Source organism: Maylandia zebra, linkage group LG1 (assembly GCF_041146795.1).
Source record: "Maylandia zebra isolate NMK-2024a linkage group LG1, Mzebra_GT3a, whole genome shotgun sequence".
NCBI classification, from domain to species: Eukaryota; Metazoa; Chordata; class Actinopteri; order Cichliformes; family Cichlidae; genus Maylandia; species Maylandia zebra.
Window position 1 is genome coordinate 23,288,952 of NC_135167.1, and position 21,178 is coordinate 23,310,129.

Consider the following 21,178-nt stretch of genomic DNA (forward strand, 5'->3'; position numbering starts at 1 on the left):
TGGCTGAACTCAACTGTGTGGGAGGAAATGCACAGACAAACATAAGACTAGCAGCTTTCCCTTGTTAATTAATGACACAGTGTTGGCAACTATGTTACAAATGCCAAAACTTTGCATTTCACCTTGCTCTGAGCAAAAGATGAAACAATGTAACTCGGGGAGAGAAAGAAAGAAGAAAACGCACTTCTTATTTCAGCCTTTTTAGGTCCAGCCATATCACCCAATACTACAGGGGCAGACAAAATGTGTTCATGTAATATACAACAGCGTGTGATCTACTTTACAGTTTCAGATATATACTTTAATTTGAAGTCTGCTTAATATTTTATATTTCCAGTTTAGCTGTTGGGAGTAACATTTTGATTTAGATGCTAGCCATCAACCCACTGCACTCAGTGTCACAGCCTTGGTAATCAAACATGAAGGTAAATCAAACACACTGAGTGAACGAACTTTAGACATAACGAAACAAACACAAAACTCATAATGGAAGCGTACACTTAACATTTAGGCAATCCTCTGACACGATAATCCTGGAACTTCCCTTCCCTTACACACCCTCTTTAGGACGTTACAATATGAATGGGAACTGGAGATTACTAAAGACAAGTAGGTGTTTGTACTGTTTGTTTATGCAGGGTATTCCCATGGTTCAGTGCTCAGTAACATTATGGCTGTTGTTAAAAGCAACAAACACAAAGGAAAATAATATGAAACATGCGGCCACTTCGCATAAACTTACACTGACTAAATTTGTACCAGAAGATCAGCTGGAATTACAAAAATACATCATGATAAGTTTAATGTGTTGTGCTGTGAACAAATTCAGATAAGAGGAGGTATACAATCAACACAGACACCAATGATTATTGTTAACTTTGGTACCTGAAAATGTAAAATATGGTTAGAAATTTATTTGTTATAGCGATGTTATGGACTTATGGCATTAAACCACGGCCATGATCATTTTACCTTTTGCTTAATTCATTATATTTGTTTAAAGACATTTGTGTAAAATGTTGTTAGTGTATGAATGACTGACCTGCAGTCAAAAACTATTTTGTGATGTCACAGTGACCTAAAACCAATCAGTTTGTCATTAAACCTGAGAGGATATTCCTGCCTCCAGTCCCTCCAGGTGTTCACGAAACATGTGACAGACAAAAAAGAGCAATGAGCCTGATGTTTGTCGACCAAAATCCAACTAGTTAATCTTCCAGTGAACGCTGTACCAAACTTGAAGCGAATAAGACCGAAGTATGGTAGTGAAACACACAAAGCTATGGACGAAAAATGCCAACAGATGCCAATATCAAGGATAAGGTGTCCGATTGAACATAAAAGGGCTTTAAAGGGTTGATTTAATCTTATCATAATTTAAAACAAAAAAGTGACAGAGCACCCAGCTATGCTCAATACACAAATTCAGCAGCACCTGGGAAACATGGCGAATCACGTCAATAAAATAAACTGCTAGACACAAAGCAAAAGAAAGCAACATAAATAAGAGTGCCAAGTGGGGCAAAAAAGCAGCAGCAAGAACATACGATTCAGTAAATATCGATTTCTTTTATACACCAATCAGTTCTAAGTAGGTCTACTTATTCTTAGACCAAGAATGTGACAGCAAAGCTTTTGAAGGAGGGAAGATTGTAGTGGGAGCAGTGTGGTGTCAGGTGTGACTGTGTGGCAATGGCAAATGTTTTACATGGCTCACAGGTCAGACAGGAGGGCCTCTAAGCAGAATTTTGCTTAGGGGTCCTAGGAAGTCCGGGGCTGGCTCTGGGTCAAACATGTTATTGGTAAAATAATAGACTTGACTATAAGTAGAATAAGTATTCCCAGCGTTCTTTACCAAATACGGCAAGGGTAATAAAAACAATGTGGGAAGAAAACTTAAAAATAACTTAAAATCTCCTTAAAATAGTTTCAAACCCAGTGAACCCAGACAGCAGAAATATTTTCCATTATAAGAACAAGGTGCAGCCCTAATGGTTAAAAAGTAAATTCTGTCTTTATCGTTTTCTGGAAATTGAGCACAGATCCATCCATTTCCACATCTGTCAAGTCACTTGTTTATTTATGTGAGAGCATACATTTCCTTCCAGGCTTTTTACTGTGTGTGACAGGCATGAGCAGAATAATTTACTGTTCCAGTTCTGGTATTCAGCCACATCAGGGGACACTGTGAGCAGCATCGATAACTACTGGATTCTGACAGAAAAGCAGCATAAATCCATACTTCAAATTGAAATTTCTATATCAGGCTGGAGTTGCGTGTCATTAGAGGCTTGAACTATAAAACACATCTGTAAAAAAAAAAAGAAAAAAAGAAAGAAAAAAAAAAGAGGAAATCTGAAGGACTTCTTAAAAAAAAAACTGCAATAGGTACCAAACAAAGCTGATGTGATGACTTCCCCAAATATGATTAATAATCTAAAAATAAAATGAAAATAAAAACACTGCGTTTACGACACACTCACACACTCATGCTTCTATGACCAATCCAGTAGCATACAAACAGTTGTAATTCACCATTGTAAGAGGAAGGAACACTTGAACCCTTTTCACTAAATGAAACACAGAAAGAGAAAATAAAATGCAACATTTAATCAACTACTGACCAATCAAACTACAGACACCAACGCTCTGTTCATAATCATTCCCATTTATTTATACCGTGATGTTATTAATTACACAAATAATACATAAAAAGTTCTGTACCAGCAATACCAATTCAGAGCGAATCAGTGCATCATTATTTTTTGACACAAGAGCTCACTTTAAAAACAAAGCCTCTTCATGCTTCTTTGGCAAGATTATTCTACATTTACAACTAAATGCCCTTAGTCCTGTGTGACAAAGGAATATCTTTTCTTTCTTTATTTTTTTACATTTCTGTCAGTGAAAAACAAAACTTCAGGACCACAAAGGAGCACTTCAAAGTCACCATAGATCTGAATCAACTCCTGTGAGAGACAGTCATAACAGAAGTGCACGTCATAAGCTTTGCAATGTTGGCACTTTGTTGCTTTCAGCGCCAACACACAGATACAAACTACTGCACCAAGTGCGAAATTGGAGCTTTTACATTAGTATTTCCATACAACGGCATACAGGTTTCATATGAACATTAAAGTGCTACCTACAAAAAAGAAGCCATCTGAAATCAACATTATAGTCTGCAATGCAGTAGACTATACTATATTTATTTTCTTAGATACTTATATTATATACTATATTTTACATGGAGGGCACTATAGTCAAGATCACCGAGTACTAAAAATGATACCATGACATCAGCTAGAAAAACTACAGATTCAAACACAGTTTCACCTTATTTAGACTTTGGTGACTCAGATGACATCCATGTATGGCAGTAGCTGGTGTGTCGTTTCAATTCTGCAGGGACTGAACATTTAAAGATATTTCAGCTCTTCATCGCACTTAAAACTGCTGTTACTTTTAGAATCAAGACATCCTTGTTTCCCCTGACACAAACAGGTTAAGTAATTAACAAAAATAAAACCAACCAAGCAAACAAAAACACTCGTATCGGTCATTTGTTATTCAAAACATCTGGATTGTTTCAGAATTTCATAACTGACACATTCACAAAAATTTGTGACAGTGCTCTTGTACACAAAAACCCCAAACAACTTCAAGTATGGTTTTCAAAACACTCCATGATGAGGTCATTTTAGCCCATTGGTAAGTGGCTTGCCAGGCAACACAATAGTGGTATAATGTATCATGCGTAATTCAACTTTCATGGACCAAAATGCTTTTATAAAGTGTAGGTGTACAAATGCAAACAATGGCTCATTTTATTCCATTACTATATGTCTGCTAGGCAACACTACGATATATCTAATATAGGTAAAAATGGTCAGGGGATAAGCTGAACCTGTGCATCAACTATGCTTGCTCAACTCTTCGTGGTCCAAGAGGAGGGGACACACGGACACACACAGCAGTTTTGTGCATGGGACTAAGAGATATAAAATAGCTATTGTTGTTGTGATTTTGTGCATATAATTCAACACTTGCCAGTCTACAAACACTGTGGTTAAAATGCAATGATTTTTTGCCATTTCAATGTCAATATCCATATAGCAGACTGTAGAATGCATGGTATTTAATTCTGGACCTGGAACAGCACAGCCATCTTCTGTGGTAAATTTCTAAGAATTAATACAATAGGCTTTGCAAATACATATGTAAATTTAGCTCAACTATTACTCAATTCACAATCTCAACTTTCCAGTTTCTGCTATGCAAAGGAGTTCAAAGAACAGTCCTCTGTTCTTTGAGGTCAACAATGTTGTTGTTGTTGATTTGCAGATCATCGCTAATGTCTCTTGAAAAGACATTACACATCTGTCAGTCATCCCCATCAGGTTTTGACAAGCTCATCTTCCTCTTTTCAGCAGCAAAGACCTTTGTTTGTAAAAACTTGAATACTGCACAACTGGCTAAATTCACTAAGCGTCACCAGCTCTTTGCAATGGCATAATGGTACCTGGAAAAAACATTTAAAAAAATGTGTACAGAGGTAGCAGCTTGGACTGTTCGTTATTTACATTATTTTATCATTTTCCTTCTCACTTAGGATTTAAGGGTACACAGCAGGTTATAGCTGACTGACAAAACCTTACATGTTCTGTGGCTGAGTAAGTTCTGTGATGTGGCCAGGAGCAACAGATAAAGGTGGAGGACAGAAAATAGACAGTAACCACACCTCTGATGTCTTATCTGAACACATCACTGTCACACACACACACACACACACACACACACGGCACTAGCTCCTCATAAGCACACAAACCCTCTCAATGTGAGGGTGGATGAAGTGAGTCACTCTCCCTTCTGGCCATGGGGGGGGAAAACAAAACAAAAATCAAACAAAACGGCAATCTGTGGCTCAGACAAGGTTTTAACAAGTTTGCTTTCAATAGATACAAAATGTAAAATGTACTTCAAGAGCAAAGATAGGTCAATTTGTAGCTTTTGTAAATGTAACATCTGTTAAGTCGTGTTAATCAGCCTAAAGCTTTCTCATCAGACTAATCACTCTCAATTTCACATGTTCTATGATATTCAGCCCCAACTTTGCCTTTGACTGGCTAATCCTCATAGCTTGGTGAGGTTAGGGCTGAATAGACAGAGTGAGACAAAAATGTCAGGGTAAGAGCCAATCACAGGTAAAGTACGGGGATTTGGGAATATGAGCAGGAAATAAACAAATGAAAGTAATTGTGTTCGCTGTACGTAACACCAAAATGGATAAAGACACGACAAAGCCTATAATTGGAAGGTCTTTTGATCTTTCTGTCTTTTGACTCACCGTATTTTTAGTGTTTCATCATTTAAGGCACAATATTTTATAAACGCTAATCAAATTAATTCATTAAAAACAGAAGCCTGAACAAAACTGTGTTTACATTGATTTACTAGCTTCACAAGATGGGTGCATTTAGCGGTTGAAGACAAGGAAGTATTAATGAGGTAACACATAATCACAGTCTTAGGGAAAAGGTGGCAGGACCAGAGGGATTATGTCCACGGGTTTGTGTAAATAATTTTTTAGTTGCCCTGAGCTGCAGTTCATTAAAACCAAAGGAATAGGCCATCGACTATCTTTGATAAACAGAGTGTTGGTTTCCCCAACAACACTTCTAAATATAACCCTCACAACTGGAGCAAATGTTGAATAATGAAGTGGAAAAGGAATACATTGCCGGGAAAAAAAAAAAAATCAAACCCACAAATTTAAATGAAATAATTCACTTTTTCCCCTTTCAAGGGTCCCAGCCAAACACATGGAAACCTTAATATGCCATGTGACACACCTAAGATTCCCATGTTCTCCTTCTTTATTCATCCTTATACATCTGAAGTCTTGCTGTCAGACCTCAGAATTCAGGTTGGTAGGCAAACACACACACGCACACATACGACATAACATAAAGAAGAAAAAAAGAAATGGTGCCAAATAGCAAAAGTATAAATCATACTGGTCCTCTACGTCTCTAAAACACCTGATACATCAACATACACTACTTAATATTCTCCAACTCAAAGGGCATGGAGGCAAATGAAAAGAGGCACTCTCAAAGTTGGTAAATACTATCCAAAACAAGCAGTGTACCACACATACAGACACAAACTGACATAACTGGAAGGTCATCTTTGGAGGACCTACGCAAAAAAACACGTCTAATTAATCAGATGGCATTTCTATTAAAAAAAAAGAAAGGGAAAACATACACATATTCAAACCTACATATATATGCGCTTACACTACTACGAAAATAAATAAAACACTGAACAAAAGCAATACTAAGGCCCAACTGACTCTGACAGAGATTAAAAAAAAAATATCAGTAGTGTCACAAGATGAAAGAGGTACAAAATAACTTGCATGAACAGAAGAGTTTTGATGGCTGCTAAATAAAGAGATCAGTACACAACCCTTCTTTGGGTGAAACAAGTAAAATAGTATAAAAAGAAATATAAAGCACAGCTAGCAGTCTTGCAAAAGTCCTGAATATATCTTTTAGATCAGAGGTCAGGGCCTTAAAGACCATCCTTCCCAACCCCCACCACTCATGACCCCATAAAAAAAAAAAAAAAAAAAAAAAAAAAAAAAAAAACACTATAGACTTGATAGCTTTCAAACAAAAACCTCAGTGCTCCACCCCTTTTTCTAGTTGACCATGGGTCTCCTGCTCTCCTTCTGTTATGGTTATCTACATCTCTGAGAACAATAACATTGACTCAGTGAAGCCCAGAGAGAGCTGAAGAGGAAGGACCACAGATGTCTGTCCCGCCACCCACCCCCATGCCACACTCAGCTCTCGCTTCTATTGGTAGATGACAAAGGGGAGGAGAAAGGGGGAGGACACAGTGTAGCTTAACAAAGGTTGTTGTGGTGGCAAAAGGTGCGTAGTTGGTAGGCCTGCTAAAGGGGTACCAAAGCTATTGCTAACAAATGTGTTCCTTTAGAGAAAAAAATGACACTATGTTACAGAGAAGCCAAGATAATACTTAAGACAACTGTGTGTTGTCCTTCAAAACCTGTGGCACAGCTTGACAGGCAAAAAGACAAAGTCAACCAACCTGCCCAACCACTCCAACGTGACAAAAAGTGTTGGAGGCATGTTTTTAGATTCAATATGATACACACACACACACACACACACACACACACACACACACACACACACACACACTACAAGAAAAAACATCTCTTTCACAGAGTGAGCTTCCCTCCTTATCAACAGGCAGATGTGGTATTGATCCTCCCCTGGGGTTTTCTATTTACAGTCCGCTGGTTAACACAGAGAGCAGGAAGGGAGTCTTCCAGAAACTTTACTCAGAAACCATCGATTTGCCATTAAACCAGTACCTCACATTCCTTCATCAAATTTGTGAGTCCAAAACAACTAAAACAGAGGGCATGTAGTCCCATATTTTGACATGACTTTACACCCTAAACACAATGGAGAGGGCAAAGTGAAAGGAAGTGTTTCCTGTTTTATCAAAACAACCTAAGGAACATTTTTAGTAACATGCTGCTGTTGGGAGTGTTTCTGGAACTAAAAGAAAATGAAAATGCTTTCAAAAACAATGTTTATTCTTCAGTTGACGTCACACACAGTGTAGTAAACAAAGCTTAAAATTTAAATCATATCGCAGTGTATGGATGTGTACAATAACAAATTACCAGTCTAAAGAGCAATAGTGAGTCTAATGGAACTGATAGTCTTTTCTGAATGTTTAATCTATGACCAACAACTGTCTATTTGCTTGGGTGTTACTACACAGGCAGAAAAAGCATTACATTGCTTGGTGCATATCAGTAGAAGTCTGCTTTTTTTAAATGACTATTTTGAGAGTATTTGTATTGATAGCTTATAATAAATTTTGGACATTTGCTGTAGATTTTGGAATAACTGTGGGAAAGTCGACAAAAACTCAGGTCACATGCAAACCCTCTATGGTTATGCTTGTAGACAAATTGGACAGGCCAATGCAGTATGGTCACACTGAAACCACTTTAAGGACATACTCCTGCTTACAAGTGCTGAACAAGTCAAGCTTACAGGAGATAGCGATGGATGCATGTCTGCGGCAAATGGGTTTTTATACACAAGTGTCAGAAATTATATATTTGCAGGTGAAATCGCCATCAATGAAAGATGGCCTGAGCAATAACACAGACTAAAACAGTTGGAAGAGAGCCGAGGGATCTCACAAGTTATGATGACTTTATATCCCAGAAAAAGCAAAATAGTCCCAGGACAAACAAGCTAAGTGCTGGTTTGGCTGAGAAAGCAGACAGCAAAGTGCACCAGGGAGGGGAAAGAGCTGGAGGGAGACAGCAGTGGACCAACATGGAGGCAGGAGCCATGTGTTAGCACAGTTCATGACACACAAACTGTGTAACTAAAAGTCTGCAAAGGCACAGTCTCTCTTTTCGCTCTGATTTGTGTCCATCTTCTTTGCTTGCTGGTATTAGCATCAGTGTGCATCCCATCCCCCCGAACTCCATGCACACCCACAGTCAGCTACTCCGCTCCCTTCCTTCTGCTCTGCAGAGAGACGTGCAGGTTTGGCGAGGCCCAGAGGATGAAGTGGCGTGGGAAGGGTTAAGTCCAAACAGATCCATCTGCTTCCTCGTCTGTCCTCCTGGCTGGCTGGCCCAGCTTTTACACAGTCTGAAGCCTGACGCAAAGCATACACAAACAGACACAACTGGACTGCACACATCAAAAGCCACCATGCTGACAGGTATGAGTATTTTTGCAAAGCACTTTGTGATTTACAGGGGGAAATGTTTTCCAGATAGCAATAAACAAGATACTAATGCTCTTTTTTCTGTCCCTTTTTATTCAACATTTGAGAATATCTTTAGTTTCACTAAATTCACTTAGAACATACGAAAAGACAGCTACAAGAAAAACTCCAGACCTATTTACTATATTTTTATAACTATATTTTAAAAATGTTTAATGTTTAGAACAGTAAAGTTAGCCTGTCACAGAATGTTCATCGTTATTAAATGGGCATTTTTGCCCATTTTGGTTGGACTCAAACCTGGTGCCCCCTGCATTTCAGCCATATAGCATTTGTCTTCCGCTCAATCACTGAACTAAACTAGTGGCCTGAATTTTTATCTAAGAAGTGATTCTGAGGACCATGTTTGATATCTGTCCTTGGCTGAGAAGTTAGTTATAAAGGCCAGCATTTTATTTTTTCTTTCACGGTGCTGTCAGTAAAGTATCTACAATGATACACCCACTCAGAAGCCTTGAAGCTAAAGAAGCCTTTCTAAAACATCTCCAACAATATTCAAAACACAGCACAGTGAAGCTAAGGACGTTAATGTGAACTAGATGAATGGTCAGTCACACAGAGCTCATGATTATAATCACAATTAGAGTGCACGTAAACGCTGACCCCCATTTTTTTGTAACCACAAGTGAAAACTAGGGGGTGTTTAGTGTCAACAATAACACTAAACACCAAAAGCACAGAAAGAGTCAATATAAAGCAAGAAGGCTGAAGTAGAGAAATAAGCTTAGTAGAGAAGCATAAAAAAATCTCCACCTATAAAAACTCTTTCAGTTGTGTTCATGTTCGGACCCGTCCATGCCACATACACAGCCGAACAGCTGCAGGAAATCAAAGGCAGAGACAGAAAGGAAGGGGACACCCGTGTGCACTGCTGCACGCACCCTTATAAAAAGGATGCGTTGTCACTGAGAGGGACAGGCTGTCTGATGAAGGAACACCTGGCTAGGGAGAGGCCCAAACCTGCAGAACCTTCGCAGTCTTGCTGCATTTGCACTGAAACAACACAACAATAGAGGGCTACTCCTGTGCAGTATACTATTCTGCATTTGCAAAGGTGAAGTTAACACAGAAGGACTCTGTTTAGGCTGTTGACACTGAGGTGTGGGAGAGTGAATAGGAGAAAAGACAAGAGAGAGATAGAGAGAGGGGCGTGCAGACTTACACTGTGTCAGACAACAAGGTCAGCCCATCCCCGGAGAGGTGTTGGCTTTCTAACAGAGCATAGCTACTTGAAACCAAGGTCACTGCTCTGTGGCTGTGAGAGGGACTGGAGAGAGTGGGGCCAGACAGGGACAGCTTTGCCACATATGTTGTGCGGCCTCAGTGAGTGAGTAACTGGGATTTCGTAGGTCTGTTTGTGTGTGAGCATGGCTTGAATGGATGAAATTCAGATCAGTGGCAGAAAATAAATAAATAAAAGAACAAATAACATATCTACACCCACTCAGGGCTAAATTTCCTGAAACCAGATGCTTTTCTGACATAAACAAATCAGAACACAGTCCATTATCGGTGCTATTATGGCTAGAAACTGTAGAGTACGGATCTTAGCCGCTCTCTGCACTCATTCAACATTTAATGGCCCTTTGCTTGCCTTTTTTTTTTTTTTTTAACTGCTGTTCTAGGAGAGGAGATTTACCGAGTAGCACAGATTCTAAACACAGTAAAACATATGGTTAAGTTTTGCAATTTATACCAACTCTTAATCCAGGTTAAGCCATTACAACTGACACAGAAGCATGAAACTGAAAACAAGACAACATGAATCGCTTTGTTATCTTTCCACTGTCCTCACTTTCAATAATAAATAATAAGGGTTATTTCTGCTCACAATGGGCGTTTGGAGGGTGACCATGCATATCTGCATGATTAGTCCACGCCATTAAGGAAATGTGTCTGTGTTACCCGACATAAAAGCAGTTGATGCTTTTTCCTGTTCTGCCATTTAGTAAGTACTTTTTAAGTATATTAAATCCCACTTACAAAAAGCTTCCTTTTGGTGGAAAACCAAAAACCTCTTTTTTAGCACCAATTTTGAAGTTCGCTTAACCAATTATACAAACAATGTTGGCACGCGACAGCATGTGTCATTGCTTGTGCTCTTGTCAGTAAGATCTAAGACAACATTTGAGAGCTTGAAAATATGAATACGATTTAGGCTTGCACACACTATCACCACCACCCAGCATTTCTATTTATGCACAACAGCCACAGGGGCTGAAAGAGGGTTATTGGATGGACAAACAAAACCAAACTGTGTAGGGAAGGGAGGACTACTTCAATGTTATCTTATCCTCCCCCACCTTGGACAACGGCCTAGCAGCTCTAAAATTAGCCGTCACATCTAAACACAGTCTTTGGTGTAGCAGCTACTCTTTGATGGGAACTTGGCTCATGGCTGACACACTGAAAGCGCACTCAAGCCTGTCTCAAAATGTAGAGATGAAGCCGAGATAGTACACAAATACAAACCAGACGAGCATAGCCCTCTCAATTTTTACAAATAATCTAGAAGAATATGGAGGAAGTTATTATTTTAACTGATTTCCCCTTAAAGAAAGGATGTAATGTAACAATTGTAATTTTACAAAATGACAAGCATCTTCTAACAATAAATAAATCCAACAATAATTATACTGCCACATGACAAAAATGAAAGTGAGCTGCTATGATGTGATGTTTAAGATCAGTTCGAAAAACAAGAAGTGAAAGAAGAAAATGTGACTCAGCAAGGAGACTTTGTTTTTTTAAATACAGGGTTCCGGCTGATGATAGAATAAGTAGCTGGCAATTCATAGACCACCAACATCATGAAGCAGCAGTGAGCCTAAATCAGTCTAACCATCAGGTACACTTCCTCTTTGTGCGTGCGTGTATTAACATGTACTTTAGCTTGAGGAAAACACTGCCTGAGAAACAACCATGACCTCCCAGCAAGAGCAGATTTAAGTTTTTTTTTTGTTTTTTTAAATAGATGAAAGCAGACCAACATCCTGTGTTCATAGCTATGCAGTGATACCACTATTTTGTGTGTTTTTAAGCAAATATAGGAGCGGGATTAGATATAAATGCTATGTTTACAGTATTGAATGTGTTGGCCACTCACACTCTCTCTCGGTGTATAACATTTTGTATACGCATGCATTCTTTAACAAATATATACAATAAAAAGACAGAGAGAAAACCCTAAAGAACAATAAATTAGAGAAATGTCCAATCTGATTGCACACTAATGCAGTATGAAATATACCAGCATGCAGTGATGAGGGGCCAAGCAGTTCAGCAGGTTACAGTCACCATGGCAACCAGATCTGAATTGTGTTAAAAGCGCTGAAAAGAAAAAAGTATTTATTTCCCCTTTTTGCAGTACCCCTTGGTCATTCCTAATGGAAGGGTGTTTTTGTTTTGTTTTTTGTTTTTTTTGGGGGGTGGGGGGGGTGGGGGGCAGGGTGCCTGTGGTCTGTGAAAATAACCCAATCACCCAATTGTAAAGTCAAGGTGGCATGTTATCAAACATTAGACCACATTGCTCTTGTAGCTTCCAACAGAGTTCAAATACAGAGTTGTAGAATTTCATTTTAACAAAAAAAAAAAAACCAACTGTGTCAATTTTTCTGTGAGTATTGAAAAAGAAAAAACAAAACAAAAACAAAAACTGGACTACATGTTGATTTAATACCTTCCAAAATGGCTGAAATTGGTGCCACGAGCTGATGTGAATTCTGCTTTCCTAGGAATTCATAAGAGTCCTTTTTTGATAACCAAGTGTAATTGCACGTGGTTTGAAAATCACACGCATAAATGAACACAAAATAAAAACCTACTGGCATAGCTAGACTGCTTGATATAGTGACACAAAAATTAAGTTAGAAATTATGAAAAAAAAACAAGAAAACAAAAACGATGATCTATGAAAAGAAGTAGTAACAGTTGAACTTCTTCACCCCCAATTATGTGTTGGTTCGCAAATATGGTGTCAACTGTCTCTAAAGACATGCTATTAAATTCTTACAAACAGAATAAATGGATTTGCAATGTCCATGGCTTCTAAGAGTCAATCATGTTCTGCCAAATTACTTAAACCACTTTTCACCACTGAAACAATCTGTTAACTATCCCAAATTCATGGCAGAAAAAACAGCAGTAATAAGGAGCAAGCTCAATGCTGCAAGATGTGTTTATGTGCCTTCCGCCATGCGATGCTTTGTATTCTTTTCACTCTCACGCCTACGAGTTACTTCCACTCACTCATAGTGCTAAATGGTCTGAACCTTCGTTACACGGAGAAGACTGGCCTCCCACTCACTACCCACTAGAAATGGCATTCTGCCACATGGGGAAGAGGGTGTCTGTGTGAGTGTGCTAAAAAAGCACAGGACAATGACACAAAAACAATAAGGGAGTAGTTAAACTCTCTCACAGCCTGTCATCCTTGAAATATTTCACATCAAATGCAAGTCAAAGTCCAACACACTGATATGGAGCCGCTGGGTAGGAAGCTAAGCTTAGTACTGCATTCCCCCTCTTCCCATTTTCCTGAATCTCAACAATCTATAGCGGACCTCAAATTCCTATGCCTAAGATGTGAGCTCTCTGCCATTCAGTGTGGCTATTAGCGTATTTCTCCAAACTCTATACCACAGTGCTTTGCCTGTTCCCTGTAAACAGGCTCCTTCTATACAGCATCAGTATGCAGTTTGCTTCAGGGGGAGGAGGAGCAGTAGCACAGGAGAGGAAAAGGGAAGGCTGGGAAAACAAAGCCTCTATGGTCCTCTCTCCAGCCGGGCCATGCCGAGCCGCAGTAGCGGGGGCGAGTTATGTAATGTGACTGGCAGGGCCCACTTCCCTGTTCAGAGCTGCCGCTCACACTAATCCCCACTGAGGAACAAGCCCTGCTTTGGAGAAGGAAGAGGAGATAGAAGGGGAGTTGTGAGGGAGCCAGTGGAGGAGGTGTGATTACAAGAATTTTTCCCCTTTCATCTGCACCAAATCGAACACCCAGACATCTCCCCTCTCAGCTCCTCTTTTGAAAGATAAAAGAATTATATCAGCACTGCTGATGGCTGGCTACAGCATAGACTGAGACAGAAGCCATGCAGTAAAGACACGTTCCCATCACTTAGGAATCTTTCTGATGACTAATTTATCAGTTGTTTAAAGCAGAGAAAGACTAAAAACAAGAAAACATTTGAAACAGGATACAATCATGTGCTACATGTGAATTTAGAATCTTTCGATAGTCAAATCATATTTTAAATGCTGCAGATCTGTGTGGTTCTTCCTGTCCACACAGAACGTGGTTAATGGCAACATACTGGCCAGAGACCATAAAGTCAAACCTGACTTCAGGCGACAAAAGGCATATCAAAGAATGCCTCTGATAATGGTTAATCAGTAATCAAATCTGGAACTGCCACTGGATAGACATGACAAGTCTATCACTTCATATGTGGGTGGGGCTTCAGCTACACCACTTCGGATTAATTTATCTAGTGTGCCAGCAGCCTTTCGTTGTTACAGGTTAGTGTCCACACTGCCTGTGCAGAATACTGCTACGCATGTGTCAGTTTACTCGGACACAGCCAATATACAACCGCTCATTTTCTACAACAAAGTGCTGCAGAACTGGCTGCTTCACTCAGCTGTCATCTGCTTACTTTTCACCTTGCTTGTTTACAATTTCCAGACATAGAAGGAAAGAGGGGCGCAGCCGTCTGTTGAGGCTGCTAGTGGTGGGTGGCATCAACCAACAGAAAACTGGAATTGCATATAATAAAAACAAACAAACAAACAAACAGAAAATTGGATTAACTAGCTGGTATTTCTGGTGGTTACTAGTGAGGACAGACAAATGGTGGTCATAGTTCATACGCTCATAAACGTAGTTCTACAAACATATTAGTTAAACATTTCTGTCAAAACGCAGTATGGATGCTGATTAATAAAGAAGTCAGCGCAGGGGCTTTGGTGCACCGTAGTAGAACCTCTTCTTTCAGTCATGATATGAAAAATCTGTGCTCGCTATGCAACCCATTCAGCTACACAATCTTGATCAGGAATCTCTACTTCAGGTCGAGAAAAATGAATGTGAGAAAAGATAACGCTAAAATGATGTCTGTACCATTTGAACGAGCAGATCACTGTTAACCCCACATAAAACTCACGCAGACAACTCATGCAGACATGACACCAAAACAGTCATGTTGGTAATAATAAACACACAGGGCAGAGAAAAGAACAAGTAATCACCAGGAACCTCAGTCAATTCTGCTAACCACGGAGACCAGGTGGAGGATTTAAAGCGGTTAAAAATAAAAGTCTGATTCTGATTTACTGAGCTGCTTGCCTGGAAACCATGTGACCAGCATCACATGAGGAGAGGGAGGAGGAGAGTGGCAACACACACACACACACACACACACACACACACACACACACACACACACACACACACACACACACACACACACACACACACACACACACACACACACACACACACACACACACACACACACACACACACACACACACACACACACACACCTCCACTCCTGGTACGATAATAAGCTTTGTGATCAGTTTCCTTGGTTTCCACTGACAGTAAGCAGATATAGGCAGCTCGGAGAGGTAAACAGAAGCTGCTCTTGCTAGTGCACGGCCACAGGCGCAGGGACGCGAGAGAGGCGGATGGGGAGGAAACAGAGAGAGATGAATTTGTGCAGAAGAGGTGCATAGGCAGCCTCGCAGCTGTTGGGTGTCGGGCAGTGCAGACAGTCCAGACGCTGAACCTTCAGCAGCTGAGTTAAAAAAACAAAACCAACTATTTTTTGCCCTTTCATTTCAATCTCATCTGTGAATTATATTTAACTGCTACCAACTTTACTGCATTTCCTGCCACAAGGCAGTGCGTGTTTGTTGATAGAAGTACAGTAAAATGGGTTGTGCTCTCAGCTACTTGCATTAATCAAACATAAAGATGTGTTTGTGCGTGTGCAATGCATGTGTGAGTGAGACAGATAGAGGGTAACGGAGGGCTTTTGTTGGACACATGCTAGTTCTGCACTACATGAGCTGTGACCTACTTTTTTACAGTCTCACACACACACACAGCCTTTGACAATGGGACAGGAAAGCAGAGGTTAGGCTTGCACTAAGCCCTATTCTTAATACATGCATTCCAATGGATAGAGCTCAGGGGCTGCTGAGCTTTCAGCCTGCCTGTTGGTACAAGCATCTCCTGCACAGTCTCATGCATGCCTAACAATACAGAGTAAATCCAACTACTTGTAGCATTTAGGCACATATGTGCATGTAAAGGGTCTAATGATAAGTAGAAAAAAAGAGCATTTTATAACTGATATATATTTGCAGCCAAAGTGAAAATTCTGAATAACAAAGTTTGCTTTCTAAAAATAAAACAAACCATTGGTAAGTATATAAGCTGCACTGCAACAAAACATGTTTGCCCTCATAGAAACACTTAACACAATTGTGATGTTTATTTCAATTTAGTCAGTAACGCATTAAAACATACCATATGATGATGCCATAGCACCAATGGAGCTTTGATAGGCTTCAGGGGAAATAAAAAACTGCAAATCCCATGAAAATGACATCTTTTCCTATTTTTGTAGTTAGCGGTGAGCATGAAACCACATGGAGGTTCATGCTAGGGCTGCTCGATTATGGCAAAAATGATAATCACGATTATTTTCACTGAAATTGAGATCACGATTATTTGACGATATTTATTTAACCCTTTAAGACCTACTATAGAACCGAGTCCACCAGAGCTTATATTATTTTTTTTTACATGCTGTAGTGCCATTTGTGGGAGCATTTCAAGTTGCTATACATCAATACAACTGTTATAGCCCATATTTTAATAATATGTATGCATTAAGTCCATAGCAATTACATAAATTGCAAAAAAGTGCAATAAACTACAAAAAAAATTGAAAATCGCTTTTGTTTTGTTTACATATATTTCTACTTGGAGAAATTTAAGAGGCTTATCCCTCAAAACTTTAAATACAATAAAGTTGCAAAAAATAATAGGAAATTTATTTTGAGTGTCTTCATAGTTTTATTTTGGAGATACAGCAATTTTTATATACTGCAGGAAAAACAAAAAACAATCCTATGATGCAAATTTGCAAAGAAAACAGCATGTGCATCATTTCACTGTGGGAAGTGTTACGAACAGCTGATGGATCGGCAAAGCGTGTTTCTGGAATATTATGTCTTTGTTCCTGCAAGCGCTTTTTATGCAATTTTTGCAAAGCTATATGTGGAAGGAAACCGTGACCGAGGACAAGCTGATGGCATCAGATGTAAGTACAACTCCTCCGGTTTCATATGCAAAACAAATTATTGCGCTAGCTTACACGGTTCAGGTTCTACAGGGATTTAAAAATAGTTACGCAAAACGGAGCGTGCTGCTCTGACCGGCTTTAAAGGGTTAACAATGACTTTAAAAAATAATATAAAATAGTGTGCAAAACCACTGAAGTTTTTTTAACCTCTCTTTTCAACCAACGGCAGTCACTCTCCTCTCCAAATAACTTCTGCTTAGCTTTCCGGGCTTCCCTCGGGTCCTCTTAATCAGCGGTCTCCAACCTTTTTTGCGCCACGGACGGTTTATGCCCGACAATATTTTCACGGACCGGCCTTTAAGGTGTCGCGGATAAATTAGGGAGGGGCTAATAATCGGCTCAGTCATTTTTAATGATTGTTGAAAGCCCAGATCGTAATCGTGATTAAAATTCGATTAATTGAGCAGCCCTAGTTCATGCTGACAACTTGATGCCGTATATGCCAATGTAGGAGGTGCTCTGAACAGCTGATCAGATCGATAAACTGTTTGGATTATGTTTTTGTTGTTCCATGCACTTTTTATGTGATTTTTGCAAACCCAAATTAGGAGGGCGATATGACCAAAAATATTTATCACGATATACATTTGAAAATTTGCGATAACGATATAACTGACGATATAATTGACACTAGACAAGATACTTTACAACTCCACAACTTTATTCGTGCAAAACAAATATTAAAAAAAAATCGAGGTCTTTTCACTTAAACGAGCAGCTGTTTTTATCTGCATTAAAGTTATATAAAAATTTAACAGCACAAATGCAAATTCCTTGCTGACAGTTTAACCAAAAGGCATTTCCAGTGGAAATTGGAGGATATATCCTCAGCATAACCATGTATAATATCCACAAAACTTAAAAAGAGGTTATACACACACAATACCGTAATACTATGCTGAAGCACAGTACGTATCACTCCGCGAGGCTCCTGCCGATGATAGCCGCAACACGCCGACAATCCATCAAGCGGTGCGGCTTCGTAGCTTAGCAAAGTTCTACTAAAACATTTGACAGATTTTCGAGCGCCGTGTACCACATAAAATCGTTTCGAGGTCAGTAAACACAACCAGAACTCATACATAGGGCACACAGGATTATAAGGGGCACTGTCGATTTTCAGAAAAATCAAAGGATTGATTTTAAGTGTGCTGTATTTTCCAAACAACACGGTAATAACGACGGCCCGCTAGCATGCTCTACCAAAAATAGTGCTTTGTTGTGTATCTGATGGACAAAAGCTAAACCAGTTCCACACCACTGAAGTTGCAGCATTTTTACAAACCAAGTGTGGGTCATCCGTTTCATTCAACAATCCGCTTTCGCCCTTCTTATTCCCTGTCGCCGGCACGCTTTTTCCGCCATGTGCGTATGAAAACAAAGGCACTGCGCATGCGTGTTTTACCCATATTCTATTGTGATATTTCATTTTCCTATCATTGCCCGACATTAGACCAGTATTACCGTGAACGGTATGATATGGCCCAGCCCTACCCCCAAATGGAAGAAAACAGTGGTCTGGGACATGTTAAATCCGGTATATCCAAGTCCAATTCGTCTGGTTTTAGATGCCAAAAGAATTATTACTCTAGCTTATTTGGTTATACCTGGATTTCAAAATGGATGTTTGATAGTAAAGGGCATGTTGGGAATAACACGGAGAGACTGTCACACCGCACCAGAGCTGGAGTTATCCATTTTTTCATTTTTCTTTAATAGAAACTGGTTTTACACAAGATCATATCAAACAAGTTTACTTGCAAAATATCCAAATCTAATTCTTGGGGGGCTCTACAAATATATCACAATGAAATTAGTCAAGAACTTCAGGAGAACAAGCTATGAATATAGGGTCACCTAAACTAAAGAGAGGTCAATTCAGAGCTAACTCTTCAATCCATAGCAAACACCTGAAAACTTCTCCATGTGAATATCATTTGATTCCTGTGCTCTCCTCGTAAAGAATGTCTTTGCACACAACATGCATCCCAATCCCAAAAAGCCCTCAAAAGAAACAAACAGCCATAAAACATCTTTTTAAGAAGAAACTTCTCGCTAGTAGAGGTTCAGTGAAAGAGGCCTAAAAAGACCAAGTAAAAAATTATTTGTGTCAACATACCGATTCCATGGCTGTAGGAGAATGTCAGTGGGCTAAAATCCAAATAGAAAATACACCTGCTGCTGCAGAATCCACGAATTCTGAAAAAGGATAAAAAAAAAAAAAAATATATATATAATATATATAAAATTATTGAACAGAAAAACACAAACAGTCTCACATTTTTATGCAACACATTCAGATGGACGGAGAGGGTAAAATTTATCCTCAAAGGATCTCTTAGTTATTTAACTGAGAAAAGCAGTGAAGCATTTTGTCCCCACATTTGCTCCTCCAACTAAACACTAGATACTCCCATCTTTGTCTTATCAAAAACATGTTACCTCATGTACTTCAAAGTGATTTCAATATGTTACAAAGATAAACTTTTCCTTATCCTTAACCTTCCGCGCCTGGACATGTCATGTCCACGCAATTTGAATTTCCATGCACCAGTATCCTTTTTATGACTGTATGGTTTGCAAGTCTGGGAAAAAAAAATTCAACCTCTGAACAACAAGTGACTATATGAAATACGTCAGAGACAGGTCAACGAGTAATGGCATAAAGAGAAATCCTGAAGTCAGTGTACTGCTGTTGGCCCTGCCCCCAGTCCAACCACACAATGAGGACAAGGGTTTATCAGGATTTAGGCAGCGGGACATGGGAGGGTATTTAACAGGGGCCCAGTGTTGGGTTTGGCATTCCGGTGATTTTGGGACAAAACTCCAATCTGAACCCACACGTATTACATCATTTCATATGCTTTAATGCATTATAACAGGGCTAAAGGGAAAAATTCAATAGCATCTTGTTTTCAGTTTTAGCACAGGCAGGGTGGCAACTGTGAATGCAAGACAGGATTAAGGTCAGACCTCCCTAGGAGGGCCTGAGTGGTAAGGAGGATGATGGTTAGATGTGCATTTGTGTTTGTACTGGAGTGGAACCTGTGGGGGCTTTCCCAGTGGGAAGTACAGGATTGATGGATTGTTACAATCCAGACAGGGAGTACAACACCACCCTCCCAGAGTTTGTAATACAGGATAAGGACAATCCATTTTATTGATCCCAAAAAAACAAAACAAAACAAAAAAAACAACCCGCCAACAAAAAACCAACTGACAAAGACCATAACGATGAAACCAAAGCCAACTTTGGTAGATAAGGTTAATCGGTCGAGTCACATTATAGTGCTTAACACACCATATTACTAAGAGTAAGTGTTTGAAATTTAACAACTGTTATCTGTACAATATAGTAAAACACTGCATTGTGTCACTCCAGAGACAATGAAAATATGTTCCCTTATTGTTAAAAAATAAATTAAAAAATAAAAATAATATCCCCATTCCTTTCCCCTTCAGCATGACAACTCAGACCAGCTATTTGTACTGTTTGACCAAGTCAGACAACGTGTTGCACAAACAACTTGTTTTGAGCGTGATTCAACCACTACTACCTTCTCCAGAGACCTTTGTAAGATTTGAGATTTTTTTGTCAGCTTTCTACAAAATGCTTCTGGACATGCATATTTTATTCTGCTTAGCCTGTATTGCAGAGTATGTCAAAGAGAGCAGTGTTTTATATTTTAATTATACTCTGTTAAACAGAAAAAAAAAGACAGCCGACCTGTCCCTTTGCACAAATTCTTTTAGAAGAAACTGCTAAGGAAATACGAGTGACATAAGAAGTTCAACTACGGTGCAGAACAGATGACAGATATCCATCTTCAGGGAGATAGTCAAACAGGTGCCAATGAAATAAGCAAGAAAGAAAAATGGATCATCATCTTTGTGCACAGCCTATGAAATCAGCTCACATGAAATCTGCGGTGAGAATC

General features: G+C 39.3%; 1 protein-coding gene across 3 annotated transcripts in view; it reads right to left on the reverse strand.

The window, feature by feature from the left end:
- ankrd11 (ankyrin repeat domain 11) overlaps positions 1-21,178 on the reverse strand; it is a 116,529-nt gene that overhangs the window by 66,044 nt on the left and 29,307 nt on the right. For 2 of the 3 annotated variants that reach the window (XM_023154689.3, XM_012916939.5), the window contains exon 2: positions 19,360-19,439. The exons of the other annotated variant lie outside the window; for it this stretch is intronic. The gene's annotated coding sequence lies outside the window, so the exon portion shown is untranslated. The remainder of the gene's footprint in view (positions 1-19,359; positions 19,440-21,178) is intronic. 3 annotated transcript variants of the gene reach the window in all.